Source organism: Erithacus rubecula (assembly GCF_903797595.1).
Source record: "Erithacus rubecula genome assembly, chromosome: 1".
NCBI lineage: Eukaryota > Metazoa > Chordata > Aves > Passeriformes > Muscicapidae > Erithacus > Erithacus rubecula.
This window is the reverse complement of record NC_136658.1, coordinates 103,913,870-103,932,539: the sequence shown is the minus strand read 5'-3', so window position 1 is coordinate 103,932,539 and position 18,670 is coordinate 103,913,870. Positions and strand designations below refer to the sequence as shown.

The 18,670-nt window shown below is 40.9% G+C and overlaps 1 protein-coding gene across 2 annotated transcripts in view; it reads right to left on the bottom strand.

Moving 5' to 3' along the window:
* The window catches only part of PRRG1 (proline rich and Gla domain 1), a 30,465-nt gene extending 18,890 nt beyond the window's left edge, over positions 1 to 11,575 (bottom strand). The window contains exon 1 of one of the 2 annotated variants that reach the window (XM_079327508.1): positions 11,485 to 11,575. The gene's annotated coding sequence lies outside the window, so the exon portion shown is untranslated. Of the gene's footprint in view, positions 1 to 1,402; positions 1,529 to 11,484 lie in introns of those variants that run through there. The other variant, XM_079327509.1, reaches the window with a different exon arrangement.
* Between the last annotated feature and the right edge of the window lie 7,095 nt (positions 11,576 to 18,670).

The following is an 18,670-nucleotide window of genomic DNA, read 5'->3' as shown; positions in this document are numbered from 1 at the left end:
AGAGAAGGAAGCTCCTCGGGACTGCAGTTGGAGTTTGAGCTTCTGCCTCAACTTTATTACCCCTTCTTCACCCAGTGTCTTTTGTTCTGCTTAAGTTGTGGCAAAATTCTGGCTGGTTATTTTCTGGATACTTTTAGAGGTTCAAAGGGGAATTGCTATAAGCTAAGATATTTCTTCCTTCCCCTCCCTTTCAAAATGAAACAAGAACATTCTCCTCATACATCTTGGTGAGCAGGACATTTGGCACGAGAAGTAACAAAACTCTTTTCAGAGAAGGAGAATTTTGGTGGATTGCATTTTTAAAAAACTCCTGGGGACCATGTTCCTGGGAGGCATAATTGAACACTTACATAACCATCTGTGTGGAATTCTACAAATCCTCAGGAGACCATGCCTTTCTGAGCAGTCTGTAGAGTAAAATTTCAGACACCTCACTCTACTGTAAGCTACTATCAGAAGACATTGCTTTAGGTTATACAATCTCCTATGCCTTAGGAATTCAAATTTAGAGCATTTAACCTGACAATCCATTGAAAATGGTGATATAACAATAACCATTTCCTCTCCTTTTTCAAGTAAGAATGATGAACAATTAAATAAAACTTTCACAGTAGGATGTGTTTTTACCCTGATTTTGTTTGGACACAAAACTGACACTATGCCACTTATCTATTCCACATTCTGTTCCTCTGCCAGTACCTTCCAACTAAATCAGACACTGAGATTTCTTCTGTGTTCCCACACATTTTGCATGAAAATCAATGACCAAGGAGAACAGAGAAAACCCATTAATGCTCTCAGTGAGGTGAAGATGGGTTTACCAATTGCAGCAGTTATCTCAGCAGTCACAGTGCCTTTGGCAGCTGAAATCATTATCTATTTTGCCAGAAAATGGGCAGTCAGGAAGCTAACATCACCATGTCCAGGACCAGGCACAGCTCCACAGCCCTTTGCAAGGGGGCAACTCATGCAGGTTAAAGAGATGAGAGTAGGGAAAGAGCACATGTGAGATGCCAGAATATTGTGATTTGGGGTAGCAGCTGGATAACAAGGATAAGCATGTTTGGGAATGAAGGGGAAGTCAGATTAATAGTGGGAAAGGTGAAAAGGTAACAGAGACAGGAACACAGCTTCACCATAGATCTGATGCTCCCTTACCCAATTAGTGTTTGAGTGCCAGCTGACAAATCTAACTTGTCAGCCCCTTGGATATCATCTCTTCTAACTTAGGCTTGAATAGCTGGACTCTTTATCTGAAGCAATTACATTGGCTGTGAATAATAACCTCTAAGTGCATAATAATGATCTCTATCCATGACTACACTCCCATTAGCCAGGAATGCAGAGCATCAGGAGTGCACCTGAAGAGCTAAACAGCTGGTGCTGAGGACCCATCACTTACACAACACAGGTCAAGAGTTCTACTTCAGGGTAGCTCTAATTTGCTTTCATGAACTGAGCACTGTCTGGAAGTGGGACTGCAGCTCTCAGAGTTTATTTTCTGGCTTACCTTCATCCAAAAACATCTCAGTCTGAGTGTTTTGAAATGTTTCTACAATGCAAACCAAAGCACAGTAAGTAGTGACAATTGGAAGATTCCTAATGTGAACCAAAATGTTACTGCAGATACACCCAATGTGCACTGTGTGACCACTCTCAGCAGTAAGTAGTTGAGGAAGGAACCTCTAAAAAGGATTTCTCAGTAAAGAGCCAAAGATTGTTATGGGGTGATAGTGAATGTTGAAGAAAAACTTTCTGTGAGGCTACAAAATTACTCTGATAAATAAATTGACGAAAACGAAGGTAATGTGAGGCTCTCTGTCAAACTAAAAAAAACCCAAAACAATAAAACTTCTCAAAGATAAAAAAATCTCACCACAGTCAAAAAGATTTCTGAAGCAGTCAATGTGCTTGTCTTTTGTCTTCAAAAATTATGTTCTTGAAGCAGAAGTTATATCCTGTTAATGCAAAGGACACCATAGGGTCCAGTCTAAGGCTAAAAACCTGAAATACTGGAGAAGTTTCTCAGAAACACCAGAAAAAGAGACACACAGAGACAGCTAATCCAGGAATTATGAGACAGCCCAGCCACCAGGCCTCACCATCCCAAACAAAAAAAGCACATTCTTCCCACACACCCCTAAGGAGTGGAAACTTTCAATTACAGATTACAAAATTAACATCCAGTTTATGATCACCATTACTGATACTTTAAATAACTTCCTCTCCAAAATGTTACCAGCTTCTAAAATCATAAAGTAACACACAAAGTCAATACATAATAAACCAGAGAAAGCACATGATCCCTTTGCTACACATTTACAGGTGGCTGAAGTGTTAAATAATCTATTGATAAAATTCTATGTTATACTAGTAAAGTGACAGCTGCTTATTGAATATCTATCATGTATTTTTAAAATTTATAGTAAGATAAAATAATCAATGAACCTGCTAGCACTTGTTAGGAAAAAAAAAACACATGAACTGTATCAGAATACTGCAGAATGTTTTCACTCACAGCCTTCCTAAATTAGGGGGTTTGAACGTATACTCATCTTATTTTCCTTCCCTATTCCATCCCTATTTTCTTATAAATGAAACTTTTTCATCTGTTCTCTAGATTACAAATAAATCATCTTTGATTTTGTAGTTCAGACCATCTCCTGATGCTTTACAGACAACTGAGGAATAGCCAGCAGCTCCCAACTTCAGCTGAAAACTGTATTGCATATGGATGAAAAATTACATGTCGCTATTTATTTGGAAAGAAGGAAAATATCCTTTGTGTTTAAATCATCACTGTATAACAAACCTCTCAGTTCAGAGCAGGCAGACATCCAGCTGCTCTAACTGTAACACATGCAACACATTACAGCCATTACTTCTCACAACATGAGAATCTGGAAGGTACCCACTGATCTCAACTGACTTGGATGTAAATAAGCCAAAGGACCTGAAATTTCACATAGTGTATAATTCATGGAACTTGCTGCCATAGGATAGGCTGACTGTTCAGGACAAAAGTAGAAATAGATTAAAACAACTAAAAAGGAAATCAATAAATGAGGGTGAGATTTGGTGATTACTACAGCACAACTCTCCAGATGTAAATGCTTTATTGGTAACGACTTGGCTATGAAAGGAGTTCAGTGCCCAGTATGAAATGGGTAACTGCATCCAATTCCTCTAAAAAGTGGTTTAAAACTGGATTAGGACCAATTAGGAGTAAATATCAGCACATGATACCATGATACAACCAGAAATCAAGTTGATAGATGGCATGTGGTCCCTTTAAAGATCCTACTCACTACCTACAATCTCTCTGGTCTCCAACACATCAAAGCATTCATAGTAAGTAGGAAGTAGACTACAATAGAGCTTTCTGCCTTTTAGAAGCATTTATGGCTTAGGTAGGGAAAAAAAAAAAAGTAAAGGCTACCTTTATTTTAGATTATACTTCTCTAGACATGATAGAGAAGGGCCAAAGAACAGTCTCTGGGTACAGTCCATTCACAAAAATGTAATTTCATTACAGCTGCAGTGTTTGTCTGCTCAGAAAAGGTTCACAAGATCAAAGTTAACAATTGTACCATTCATCCTGCTCTGGAACTCTTATGGATACTTTCTTCCCCAACACTCTTTTTTTGCTTATAAAGCAAAACCATGACCCACGTGTCACAAACAATACCTGTACAGATTTTCCAATAAAACAAACTGGCTGGACAAGATTCAGCCTCCAACTCTATTAATCTGTATCCAAAATGCAAGTCTGCTCTTTTCACAGAAAAAGAGAGACTTGACAATTCAATAAATAAAAAAGGTTTTTCTCAAGTCACTGAAGTTTTTTCTTGGAATTATTAGAACATTGTCAAAGGCAAGCAGAAACAGCTACTTTTAAGCTACCAGTAGTTTTCCAGCAGCTATTAAGAAACCCTAGAAAGATTTTAGATGTCAGAATGAGCATTTTTGCAGCAAAAAGGCACCTGTGTAGTTTCACATTAGCATCTTTATTTTGTGTGCAATAATTTTATAGCAAACATAAGATTATTACTTAATGAAGTTTATTTTGTTTTTCTGTGATGAGGCAACATTCTGCCCCATACAGAAACTGCATTTAGTATTTGTTTGGTAGGCCAATGTCTAACACCCCATTTAATTTGGAAAAATTAACCCCAAACCAATAAAAAGTAATTCCTTTGTGCAGTGCTAAACTAAGCTAGAGAAATGTGCAAACAAAGCCTTCTCTTCCAGCATTTATGCACTGTCAGCATGCTTTAATATAAATTTCCACCCTGCCTATCCTCCCCTGAAGCAATGCATATATGACAGCATTTCAGAGCATGTTTTAATGGGATTTTCCAGTCAACCAAAAATCAAATTGCAGAGAAGTTATGAAAGAGTCATAAACACATATTTCATCTTATTGAATTATATGGCAACTAAGCAAAAGATAATGAGGCACAACTCCTTTAGAGATTTTATTAAGTTTTCTGTCACACTGGGGAATTGCATAAAGAGAGCACACAGAAAGCTGTACAACACCAGAATCCACAGAGTAGCTGAAGTAAAACAGAAAGGTAAAGAGCCTTACAAACCAGGGGGGGGGAAAAAAAAGATACATTTTAAATACTAAATACTCATTTCTCTCTCAACACCCACATCCATTATTTCTCATGTAACTTTACCTGAATTTCCAAACACATGAAGACGCACACATTATTTTACTGCTTTACACTTAATATTTTCCTGAGTAGGATTTGAACAAACCTACCCACAAAGCTCATTTACACATTTAGGGTATAGACTTCAGCCTTGAAGAGGAATCAAGGAATTTCTCCTTTCCTGCCACTGCTACCCACCCTTTATTGGGGAACAGCCCCCTGATGTGGCTGATGCAGTTCTGTGCTCTGCACTTCAGCTTTGTCCCTCTCCTCCTCTGCCACTCTGCTCCCCAGGACAGCCACAGAAAGGAAATTGGAACTTTCCAGACTGTATCTGCCCCCAAAGCCAAGCTCTCAGGAAGCTAGTTTTGCATCCCTTGTGACCTCTAGGCCAGCAATTTTACTCATGGTCCCTTCCAATCAACTACTACAGAGCTGTAGAAAACCTTAAACTCATGGCAGTTTTCCTAAAGGAAGCACACTGATCTAGAGATGGAGTCATTCTGAACATCATAACTGGACAAAACACTGGAAGATGAACTAACATCTAATTCAAACTGTCATTTATAAGGAAATAAGGATCACACTGAAGCTCTAAGTCACAACTGATCAATCACACAGCATAAATCCATACCTACCAGTATCAGGTCATACTTACAAACAGTTTTTTGAACTTTCCAGCACTGTAAAAACACTAGAGCAGCTCCCAAAGCTAAAATAATAATCCTTTTGTTCTCCTACTCCTTATGAAGTCAGTGCAAACCCATTCTGCCTGAATAGGGAGCACAAAAATCCATGTAACAAAAGCAATTCAGAGGATATTCATATTGAAGTTCCTAAAACTTACATGCCAAATTAATGTGTCAAATCTCTGTGTGCAATTAACTGCATTTGAAGATGTAATTTATCTTAGTTATGTCAAAAGCATACACAGAATAAAATAAAGTTAGCTATGGAAAGCTTCATTCATAACTGACAGATCCTCTAACAGAATCTAACATGTCTTAACACTTTGTTCTTGGAAGATTTGAAAGGGTGTTCCCCTATTGCCTCACAAAGCTGAACACCTACTCCAGGATACAGAAAACATGGAGGAATCTTCTAATGCAAAGAATACACCATGGATATTTTTAGGTCTGGTAACTCATTCACGTGTGTAATACACTGCAGAAGTCCTTGCAGAGATCCTAGATGTGCTGTCCATCAGCAGGTGCATCTCCACCTTGTGTATTTCTGGTTAGATCACTTCACCCATACCAACAGTTTCATGGAACCACAGGGCAGCCAAGGAATGTCAAAAGATTGTCTGGTCCAACCTTTTGTGTGAAGGTAGCCCTGATGAGGTTATCTAGCACTCCATCCCGTTGCAAAAACAACCCTTCTAGTTATGGGGACTCCTTCATGTTCTTGGGGAGGTTTTTCCAGTGAATGATTGATCTCACTGCAAAAAACTTTTTCTTACATTGAGATGAAAACTTTGATCAAATCTTTGCCAAGAGTTTCTAACAAGCAGTGACAGTTAAAGTGCTTTGATACTTCCATTTTTGAGATCTGCACACCTGATGAGCTTGTAAATGGGCACTTGTTTAGAGTTCACCCTAAGTGGCCTTTCCACAAAAGATGAGTTTGTTCACCTTCTCACCTTCTGGCTTGTTTGAGAATAAAGCAGATCAGATCCCTGCTGCAGTTGACTGCAGAACACCAGGGAACAGTCAAAATGCAAAACGCAGCAAGGATGGAGGGGAAAAGGAAGAAGTTGTGTTTTGAGGCAGTGGGAGAAGCTTAGATCAGCTAAGCCGCTTTCGCAGCCACACCCTCAACAGGCCGTGCTTCATCTCACCGCCCACAGCTCTGACAGCCAACAGCAGCAAACAGCACACCGGGGCCACCCCGCTTCTGATACTCTGAAGTGTTCAGCAGTATTGAAATAAAATATCACAGACTGCGCTCGTTTCTGCTGCCGCTGAAATGGGAGAAATCTGTAGGAAAACCAAGAGAAGATTTAACTAATTCTGACACTGAAACATCATTTAACCCTTTCTCTTTCCCCATAACTATGAGAATGGAGACAAGGCGCAGAAAGAAAAAAATTGTTTCTCCTCACAGGTTTATTTAGTAAATAGTTCAAAGAGCTACAGTGTGCAAATAAAAGCTGAATAATACACACAAGGTCAGTAAACAGCTCACTGATAAACATGGAGAAACAGCCAGGTGCAAAACTTCACGTCTCATGAAGACACCATTTATGAATTTTCCTGCTAGGATTCCATAAACTGCCTTCACACCAGTGAGCTAATAAATTCACACCTTCTGAATAGTTTTTCAATGCCAAGTAGGAAACATTCACAAATACAGCTGATTATAATAAATATTACAATTTAGACGGTTATGTTAAATGGTTAACTCAGCAACTGGGATTTTAATGAAGAATTGCTGTAAAGTGACTCTTGAAACTGGTCCATCCATTGTTAAACTACAGGAAAACAACTCAGCAAAACAGGAATATCCAGAATTACCACAATTCTTGGTGTAAACAAACAAACAAAAAAATTTCACCCACCCTGAAGTTCTGGCAAATATAGATTTTCTGCACTTACAGGTGACAAAATGAATATTGTACTGGGATTAAATTATATGTATGATAAATCACTCCTGTCCTACATTTCACATGGTGTTTCTGGATTTTAGCATCACTTAATTTGATCACTCTCAGAGTAATCATATTGGTACAGACTTATCACCAAGATGAAAAACTGGAAGTATGTTGAGTGTGTCATCTCCAAATATGAGATGCCAGCTTTCAAAAGTAATTTCAGAAGCAACATGAGAAAGCTGATTCAAACACTTTAAATGAAACACTCCAATGAGCAGGCAAAATGCACAATGAAATGTGTAAAATGCAAGGGAGCTCAAAGATCTTTTGAGATTCAACTGCAGAATAGTCTGTCTCAACATCATGCAAAAACACCTATGGCCACAAAAGTAGTCTATTTACACTATTCCTGGATTGAAAATGGGCAACATTTCTTGTGTTCATGTCTCAGCCCCAGATAACTTCAGTATACTGGGTTGTGCAGATGTATTTCTGTCTGATTTTATAAATGTAGTTCTGAACAGATGCCTAAATTTTGTTCAAAGTTCAAGTTATTTTAGATAGAGATTATGTGTCTTTAAAAATAAGCAACAGCCTGAAACAGGCACAAAAGAGCTCTCAACAGATGTGTTTTCTTAGAAAGCCAAAATCCATGGTGTGATTTTAGGTGGTTAACATGGAATTTCTGTAACTGTCACCATGAAGACAGGCTTTGCTTTTGAAATGTAGCTATTCTAAGAACAGTATTTAGCAACCTTGATTAAAACGCTGATTACTTGATAATTAGCATCATCAAAAGTGTCAGCAAGAAAAGAATGGGTTAAGTGTTTCAAACCTTCCAAATGTGTATCAAATTTTACTTAACAAGAATCAACCAGACAAGAGAAGGTAAACAAGGAAAGGGCTGGGTATGGTGAGATTAGATTTTAAAAGGTCAAATAGTTACCAACATCTGAACTCAGCTGGCAGGAGAATAGACGAGACATTAGGTCATTCAGGCCACTCCTTTGCCAGCTCTGCAGGGTTCTCCACTGCACACTGCAAGTGCTTTTGTTTATAATGTGGAAGAGGAGAGGAAGCAACGGTGGGGGCAAGAAATTTGATTGCCTTTGGAGGCTGAAAGCAAAACAACCATTAAAGAAACACCAGCCAGATCTATCAGCATGCCCAAAACACAGGTAATGGGAATTCATGGAAGAGCAAGATGAAAATGAACAACAAAATTCAGGATTGAGCTGACAAACTGAAAGCAAAAGCTCTGAATAGGATGGTGCAAAAATTAGAATTCTTGACTATAGGAATCTGGTGTAATTTGTTGAGTAAATGGGAAGAAATGACATATATAAAATTTACTGGAATAATGGAAGAGGGAAACAGAGGAGAAAAATGGACCAGTTTTTCCTCAGTACTCATATCTGGGGTAAGTGCTACCAACCACACCTCTTGTTCTCTGCCTGTCAATCTATTTCTACAAGCCAGGTAAGAGCCAAAAGTAAGTCAAATAAATATTTTTTTCCAACCTGATTGATCCTGTGATCTGCCTCATGAAAAGAATATGTAAATGTTTACACTATCACAAGTGAGGGAGGTCACAGAGGCAGGCAGAACAAAATGATGGACAAGAGAATTACAGGAAAAGAGAACTATTTAAATGACAGAGCAAACAAAAATGGTTCACACTGCTGTAGTCTAAAGTAAGTTAGCACTGTCCTGAAGCATATTTTATCCTGCTTTTGCTACAGAATTTATTCATGACCCCAGCTAAATTATCTAAAAATGCTGTTTCAATGTGGACACCAACTACATACATTATATTTTAGGGATGCATCTCCCAAAATCTGTCTGCTTGATTTGCAAAAGCAGAATAGGTTTAGAACATTCAATTTATTTGCACCAGTGCACTTAACCTAAATGAGGACAACTGAACTCAATACCCCGAAAAAAATCAGATCCTATCTGGACCAGATTTGGTATCCATAGTTTTCTCTTTCACTCTTCATGTGGAATGGGAGGATGATTTCCTTGTCTTAGGAGAGTTTTGTCAATTAAGGGAAAAATTATTTGTGTACTGAGATACTAAGGTGATAAGCACAATAGAAGATACAAGGAGATTTGTAATTCCATGGTCAAAGCAGAATTTGAGTCACATCAAGAAAATGTCTCAACATCACACAACCAAAATAAGGAGGATGAGACCAAAATATGTCATCTCTTTAATACCCTGAATACAACAGGATTTTTTGTGCAAGAAACAATGTTATTACTTAATAGAAAACTGTAGGTCAATCTAGATGCGTGAAGACACTGAATTAAAGATAACTTCAAAACTTCAGTTCTCTATTTTTGTTTCTGGAAATGACACTATTAGTACAGTTCCTCTGTGTGTAACTATCCACTTCTCTCAAAAGAAAACTGATATCACCTAGTTATGACCTCAACACCTCCACACATTACAACCAGATGCAAGGCTTTGCTGTTTGGAGTACACCAGCCAGACACAAATTTCTGCATGAACTTTTGTGAGAAAAGGATAATCCAAGTTTCACCTGGGTACTTCCTGATATTTGCTAGTTTCCAAGAATACAAAGTTACTCAGAATCCCAGGTTCCAGCCTAGTTCCAGAAAGCAAAGTTTTCTAGTCTAAAAGAGGTTGAAGTGAGATGGGTGAAACTGAACAGCTAAGTAAAAATCTCACTCCTGCTTCCATGCAGTAGTCCCACACAAGTTCCCTGTCCCCTCTTTCAGGCTTCTAATCTCACTCCCCTGGTTCAGCAAGAACTACTCTTGCAATCTCAGTCACCTTTACTAGGTAAGTCTGCTCATACTGCTCATCACCTCTTGCACTTGTAAACCTCCCCCACAGCTGCTTTATCAATGGCACTCCCTCTGTCAAACATGAGGGCCAGAATGTTCAACCTCCCAGTTGCACAACCCCTTTACACAGGTGTGTGTCTGTGTGTATAATACACATGTACATTCAAAGTGGGGCTTCTACATACATACCTGCTAATTTATGTACAACTAAAAAAACTTCCCTCCCAAACATATGTTTGCTTGAGCCACTATAAGCATCTCTATGGCAGTGCAGGGAAACAGATGTGATACTAACTAGGTTAATCAGAAAAAGTGTTTAAAAGGTCAGTTTGAGTCTGCAGGTAATGCTCCATGCCACTCCCCTCCCTTGCTGTATCAACAATGGTGCCAGCACAGGGGAAGATGGTACAAATGAGCAGAAAAAGTGTACAGTCAATAGTAATAGTAAATATAAGGTCTTGATTTTAATCTAGAACATCAACATCTGCATAATTGTCCCTCTTCTATCACACAGACATTTCTATGAAAATTTGAAATTCTTTCAAGTGTTTTCACGTGCTTATAATCATTTTCATTTTACTCACTGGTTCCATTCCTCTCTGGTTTGTTCCCAACAAGCCAAATCACTGCTTGCTCTCTCACTCCTCAATCAATGCAACATTCAACCCCAGCTTCAACTGCGGTAACGCTGAGGCTCCCTCTGCCCCTCCTGCTTCCTGTGGATGTGGATGAATTGTTCCTCTGCCCAGGGGAAAAGGAGCAGCGGCAGGCCAAGGGGAAGGCCCGCAGAGCCCGGGAGGGCCGGGCTCGTTCCCGATCACCTTCCCAGCCCGGCACCCGCAGCCTCAGCCGCGCCGCCTGCCCCGGGCACCGCGCCCGCAGCACGGACGGGGCTCGGGGCGAGCCTGACACCGGGGAAAAGTTTAACAGCAGCACGGGAGCTTCGCATGGCTGCAGCTGTGCTCTGCGGGTTTGTTTTGGGGGATGGTGTTTTTCTAAAACTTCGGAGAAAAATGTATCAGCTGCCTGTTTTGGACAGAGTCCCTAACCTCTTCTAGAAGAGAAATCCCGCAGAATTCTTTCTTTGTTCAACACACTCCACACATTTTCTCCCCGGCTAAACTGGAAATGGCACAATCCCTTGGAGAGGAGTTTACCGAGCGGCTGCTGGCCGGCGAGGGGCGGAGGGCAGCGGGGCGCGTTCCGCCCTCACTCCCCTCAGGATCCCTGTGCGGGATCCCCGCCCCGGGCGCTCCCTCCGGGCACCGCTCCCGCCGACCCCGCGCCGGGCAGCGCCTTCCCGCCGGCGGCTCCCGCCCGCATCCCGCACTGTCCGCGCTCACCGCCCCAGCCCGCACTGTCCCCGCACTGTCCCCGCACTGTCCCCGCACTGCCCTTCCCTGCCGCACTCACCGCCGCCGCCCGGGTGCGGAGCAGGGCCGGCGCTGTCCCGGCGCTGCCGCCCCGCGCTGCCCCAACGCCCGCTGCGCGCCCAGCGGAGCGGGCGGCGCCTCCGCGCATGCGCCCGGCAGCCCGAGGGCGGCCGTGAGGCGGGAAGAGGCTATGGGCGACCCGCCGCGCCCGCCCTCCCACTGCCCCGCTGGCCCCGTCCATTGCCCCGCTGGCCCCGTCCGAGCTGACCCGCGGGCCCTGCACGGTGCCCATCGGCTCCTCCCCGGGGCAGGGTGGTCCTTTCAGCTCCCCCCGATCGGGCGCTGCCCGCGGTCGCAGCCCGGGGCTCAGCACTCCCCGGCGGTCAGGAATGGGGGCGCGGCCGCCCTGGCCTCCTCGCCGAGCAGTTTCCAGTCTTAAAGTTTGTATCGGTTTGTATCCCGGAGTTACAGAATCAATTGGTCGGAAAAGACCCCAGTGATCATCTAGCCCAAGCCGTGACCCAACATGTTCAACGTGTCAACCATGTCCATTCTTTAGGTGAATTCACCACCTCCTGGGCAGCGAGTTCCATTATTTAATCACCTTTTCTTTGAAGAAATTCCTCTCAGTATCCATCCTGTATAGATAGACGCAGTCTTTTCTTGTAGAGAAGGCACACGCAGACACACACACACACATACACTGGTAATAGTGATCTTTGATGGAGAGCTAAAAACTGTGCCACAAGTAATGGATTTCCCCTTCTCTGCCCCGAGGGTGGCCGCATGGAGCTGTGGGGCTCATTGCACAGTTCTGAGCCTCTGAGGGCTCTCAGACCTCACCCCACAGCAGGTGCGTTTCAGGAACCCTAAAATATTATGTTCCACATTAAAAAGTAAAGGTTGGTTGGCTTTTTGCACTGCCCAGAATTTATCTGAAACCAGAGAGTTTGATAGCTTAATTTTGTTTGTGACTGGTACCTTCATTTTCACCTCTATGACTTTAAATGGATGTGCATGGATAGAAGATGAAGCTCCTCAGAAAACTCACAGCAAATTAATAATCCCTACCTGACTTCAAAGGTGCTGTTGTCAGTAGTGCTGTGTCCTGATTATAAATGATTTAGGAACAATCCACAAAAAAAGAACAGCTTGGCTTGCCAGAAGAGAGATTGAGGTCTAAATGGTGTAGAGCATAAAATACCATTTATTCCATGAAAATGGAATTGAAGTTCCCTATAAATATGTAGTAGTTTAATTTTTTTTTTTAAGTTTATGTTGCTGCTGTCTTCAGATTCAATGAATTTGATGAATATGAATACGAATTTTTGTGGCTTAAATTTTTGGTGGGTTACTATGCTGTATACTAGATCTTCTAAACTTTATTTTATATTGAAACAATTGATAATGAGCAGAAAAGGAATGAGGTAGCACTACAGTCACAGAGAACTTGAGGGAATGAAAGATGACATATTGTTTGCAATTGTTCAGGCCATGTCTCAGCTTCTTCCATGAATCTTGACCTATAATAGAAGTTAATGCTTCCATATGTCAACTGATATGTCTGACAATTCTTTGACAGAATTTAGAAACTCCAATGCCTTGAATCAATGGGAGACAAAAGACCTCTTCTCTTTGAAAGTTTGTTGAGGTCCTGACAACAAATGGTCAGCAGTGACCATGGAGAGAGGCACACACCATCAGAGGCTGAGTTTCCAAGAGAATTGAATTCACATCTGCTGTTCTTTGGAAAGCAGGGAGATTTCCTGTAATGATTTACGAATACTTGCTACATGTTGTTTGAATATGCAGTACTCAACCACTTCTGTTTAACTTAACAGCAGGTGGTTGGGAAATAACCAGGAAAAGCAATAGATGAAAAATTTCTTTATAAGGGTCAAGAGACAATATTTAACTTCATAACTATGCAGCACTTTCTTCCTTGATTCCAGGTGCATTGCACAGTTTGTTTGTGAAGGCTTAGGGCCAAAAAGCTCAAAAGGGCAATGAAAAAGTTAGAAAACACAGGGAACAGAGGACAAGAAATGTCATGGCCATATTTGTGGAGAGAAAATTGTCACTGAGCCTGCTGAAAGGAGTGGAGGCATGAAAACAGACCAATACTCGAGCAGAACTCATTGGGGAACTTTACTGTTGTCAATTTTTAAGGATATAGTTTAATTAAATTTAAACTATTTGTCCAAGGTGGAATTTCTAATCAACAAGGAGCCCATTAGTATAGACAAAGTTTGCTGTGTAAGTATTTCCCTTGGATTTTTGAAGATGAATTAAAATTCTGACTCTTCTACTTTGCATACATGGGAGGAATGTTTGGGTCCCACTTCTTGGAGAAGTTTTCCTTCATATAAATACTTAAATATTCAGGAGATCAGCAGTAGTAAACCCACCAGAAGGCCCTAACATCCTGCTGCTGAGGGGACACTCCATGCCTTTGTGTGTGACATTAATGAAGATATCAAATTACACTGGCCCCAAAACAGACCCCTGAGGAGCACCACTCATCACTGATGTCATTGGGACTCTGAGCCACTGATCACTGCTCTGAGTGTGACCATCCAACCACTTTCTTATCCATCTAACAGCCCACTCTTCATCTCTCTCCAATTTAGAGAGTTTGAATGACTCTCAGCTTTCACAGTCTTAAATCCTATTTCTTCCCCAAATTTAGCCATGGTACAGAAATAATTTTAATACAATTAATATTTAAATATAATTTTTAGGTCATATCTGCTTTCATCTCTAAGAGTAAACAGTCATTTGATTTTGAAAATATTGTCAGAGATAATTACACATTTGCATCTAACTCCAGGGTACCTTCAGGGCATCCACTCCTAAAACATGAAGAAACAGAAAAGTGAGAATTCAGCCAGACTTTTCTGGGGTGAAAAATTATCTTTATAATGCAGCCCAGGACCAGGACAAGGAGTGGGAGAAAGAAGGATTTTGGCCAAAGAGAGATGAAAGTTCAAAACCTATTGCAGTAAAAGAACTGACAAGAGTTAAAAAATGGAAGGAAGCAGAATTATGTCCCAGCACAATAGCTGGGATACTCTACTGTTTTCTAGAAAAATGTATTGTTTTATATACCCTAAATTTAGGCACAGAGTACATGTAAAAAGGAAGTGTGCCTTACAAAATCTTCTTACTTTTTGTGTAATATGTTATGAGTAAAGATACTTACAGAACTTGCTTGAAATGGGCAAAGGGGGAAATTAAACAAAGTGATTTACTGCCAAGGAGTATTATGAGTGCTGCCTTTCAAACTCACAGATGAGTTTTCCTGTTTATGCTGTGCATTGTGCTTGCACAGCTAATATGTACCCTGCACTAGACCATTTCTTGGGATATCACACTTTTCACAAGAATGTAACTGATTTATTATTTCCTTTTCATCAAGCAAAGCAAAACAAATGTAAAGCCAAGAGGCTTCTAAAGTGCCGTGTCACACTCAGATCCAATGTCCTCACTACCTGATATTTCCTGCTCTGTGACTTTTTCTCTTCTGACAAATGAAAAACTTCAGCACTGAAGGGGTTCGTCTGATGACAAGAAAACAACACAGATTTCCCCTCCTCCTTTTATCCTTTTGTTTCAGTTTGCCATCCAGTTTTGAAACTTCTGATGTTTCAGTGCAAGAAAGCAGGATGCAAAGAAACAATGACCGCTGTGGGGAACTGCATGATAGTTTCCAGCATATTCATTTCCCCCCTCCAGTCCCTCTGCCCTGGGATCTGAGCTGGAGCAGGGTCCTCTCAGCCACGTGGGGCTAAATCAGCTGGTTTTTAGAGGCATTCAAGGGAGGGAGTTGGTCTCTGGAGAGTGATGTTCTCAATGTCTCATCATGACCCCGATGCTGCTGTTGCACCAAACAGTTCCTGCTGCTCTCTGGGGACTTAACACCACACACACCAATTCTACACTCCTGGGCTGTTTTCAAGTGCACTTAAACATCACAGTGTAATACATTAACTCAATTCAAATATTTCAGATTTTTAAATAACCATTCATTATTCCAGAAAAGCAACATAGGAATGTTTAGTTTTCTGAATGACTGCTCACATCTAAATGGCTTTGTTCCTTCAAAAATTAGTTTATGATTTGCTCCACTCTCTCCCCAAACATTGACAGAATTTGATGTGTGTTCCAGTAGTTTTGTGAATTGCTCAGAAGGCACCATTTTGCATCTGTGGTGTTCACCTGAATCACTGTAGATCACACAAGTGTGCAATTGATCTGAGCCAAATATTAAAATAATTGCAAATTTATTTCTGTTCTGTAACTTTGATATGGAGAGTAGGCTGCATGTAAGTCCTATACCATTGTTTTAATAACCTATATTTTAGTTTGATTAGTGGCCTCCATATGGCACCTGGAAAAGTACCATGATTTTTCTTCTGATCCTGTTTAATCCAGGAAAAACACACAAATAGAAATATTTAAGAACAAACCATGTCTTTCAGCTGTACAGTTTTCCCCTACAGATTAGTAACCACAAACCCCCAGCACAGCACGGCATGAAACTGCAAGTTATTTAAGACAGTTGTAGACCTTGGAACTGAACCTTATGTGCCCAGATTCTGGCTGGGGCAACAAAATAAGCAACTTCCTGATCAGTGCTTGCAAGTAGCTTTTTTTTCTCACTGAATAAAAATATGAAAATATTCAGAATATTCTTAACATCTAGAAGAAAAACAAATAGCTGATGAAATAATACCATCCTTAAAAGAGAATCTGAAAACTGTGAGGGAAATGCCAGTTCCCAGGATATTTGTGGAAATAATTGATTTGGATTCACACTGCTAAATTCCACCCTGTGACTTTGGAATGTATTTCTGTACTTTTAAGAGAAGAAGAGTAGGAAATAGATGAGTGACTTTTTATTTTATGACACTGTGCAAAGCTTTTGAGAACCCATTTGATATAAAAAATAAATAAGCAACTACATTTAATAGGGTTGTTCTAGCAATCTCAATATCCCTATAACATCACAAGCAACTCAGATTTCCTTTCTGTGGTTTGCAGTGTCTTTCCAGAACATCTCAACAAAACAGAATGCTTGCTACATATTTTTTCCTAAAGTCAGTTCTGCTGTTGACAATATAAAACTGATACATACACTTGGTGACGAGGCACAAATACAAAAAGAGCAAGTATCCCAAGTATAAAAGGAAACAAAAATGTAAATGCCTGGAAATTGACTTCGATTTGTTACTTCCTGCTGTCAGAATTCCACTGATATGATCTTGTAAGATGCAGACCTTTGTGCTTTCTGATTGCAATTAAAAGTTTAAAGAAAAATACGTTTGTTCTGTATGGTCCTAAAGTACATATCTTGAATTTCCTCACAACACAATGGTGACAAAACCCTCTGTTGTGCTATAATTCTGTTAACTGAGAGATGTGATTAGAAGACCCCAGTTCTTTTCTGGGCAGAATAGGTCTCTTGGGGTGAGTGACTGACAGAGCAGATGGGTGCCCTGCAATTCAGAGGGATCTTGGCAGGATGGAGGGATGGGCCAGCAGAAGTCTCGTGAGGCTGAACAATGGGAAGTGACAATTCCTGCCACTGGGGAGGAATTGCCCAGTAGAGCTGACCTCCTGGAAAGCATCTTGGCAGCAAAGCATCTGGGAGTCCTGAGTAGCAAGCTGACCATGCCATGTGCCCTTGTGGCAAAACACCCTGGGCTGCATCCACAGAGTATCCACAGCAGCGGGTGGAGGGTGATCCTTCTCCTCTGCTGAGCCCTGGTGAGACACACCTGGAGAAGAGACATGGAGACAACTGAGGGCCTGGAGAGGCTGGGAGAGCTGAGACCACTCAGCCTGGAGAAGAGAATGCTCAGGGGGATCTTACCCAGGGGTATAAATATCCAATGGAGTGTATTTCCCATGGAAGACAAAGCCAGACTTCTGTCAAATATGCCTGAGGACAGATCTAAAGGCACAAACTGAAATACAGGAAATTTCATTAAATTTCTTTTTTTTGTAATGAGGTTCAACCATTAGAACAGGCTACCCAGAGAAACTCTGGAGGCTCAGTCCTTGAGATATTAAAAAATCTCTCTGGACATGACCTTGAGTAGCCTGCTCTAAGCAGTTTTTTTTCTTGTGTCAGCTGGTTTGTACCTTTTTCTCCAGACTACCTCCATGTAAATGTGAGTTTTGTAAGGGTTAGGACAATAGCAGTGGGCTGGGCCAGGTCCTGTGTTCTGAACCAAGTTGGAAGACAGGTTAGAAACATGTTAGGGAGTGAGAGGCTTCCCATGGACTCCACCCAGGCCTGCATGGAATCACAAGGATTGAGCTTCTGTATCAGGATCAGCAATGTAAACATTCACCTTTGGCTTGTCCTACTTAGCACTGCAAAGAGCAACTGATTTTCATGTGTTCATTCTCTGTTTTGAAATGTCTTAACTATTGTTTCTGGATAGACAGGGGGATTTATAGGCTGACCCTGGGGGATTATTGCAGTTTCAATACAGCTTGTTTCTACACAGATAACAGCATATTAGCAAATAGCTGATGGATGGTCAGGAGGAAAGGTAGTTTAACCTTTAAGCTAATGATGCACCCTTCCCACCTTGTTTTAACTTTACAATATCCAACAGCCCTGAGAAAGGTAATTATTTTTTCATGACTACACTGGAGTTGGATCCAATGGTCAATGCTACAAGCTGTTCTGATAAGCATTCCACAGTTTTCATCTCCAAATTTATTTAGAAATTGGTAAGAATCCACCTTAACAAAATCATGAGCTCTTAAAGAGAAGAAAAAATAGTACAGAAATAGGAAACTCTGTCAGATGAGTTGAGTATGAAAAAATGATGTGTATGAGGGATCTGACCAAAAGGTTATACAGCAGCAATATGCAGAGAGAGGACAAACACCAAGGAAAGGTCACCGTGGTAATGATTAGAGGAAGACTTGGCAATGTTTTTTTCAGTATTTAGTGCAAAGGAAGGGCAACACAGGCATGGAGAGCAGTGACCAAAATTTCACTGTCAAAAGAGTTTCTGGTATATTTGTCTGTTGTCCTGGTCCATTTAGGGAGTGACAAAATGGAAAAAAGCCTACTTATTATCTTGTTAGATAATATGTGGAGAAATTACAAGTATGCTTGAGGATAGGATTTGAATGAACAATAGTCTTGTTAAACAGAAAAAAAAATAGAAGATGAGATTGTACAGAAACAAATGAAAAGTAGTATA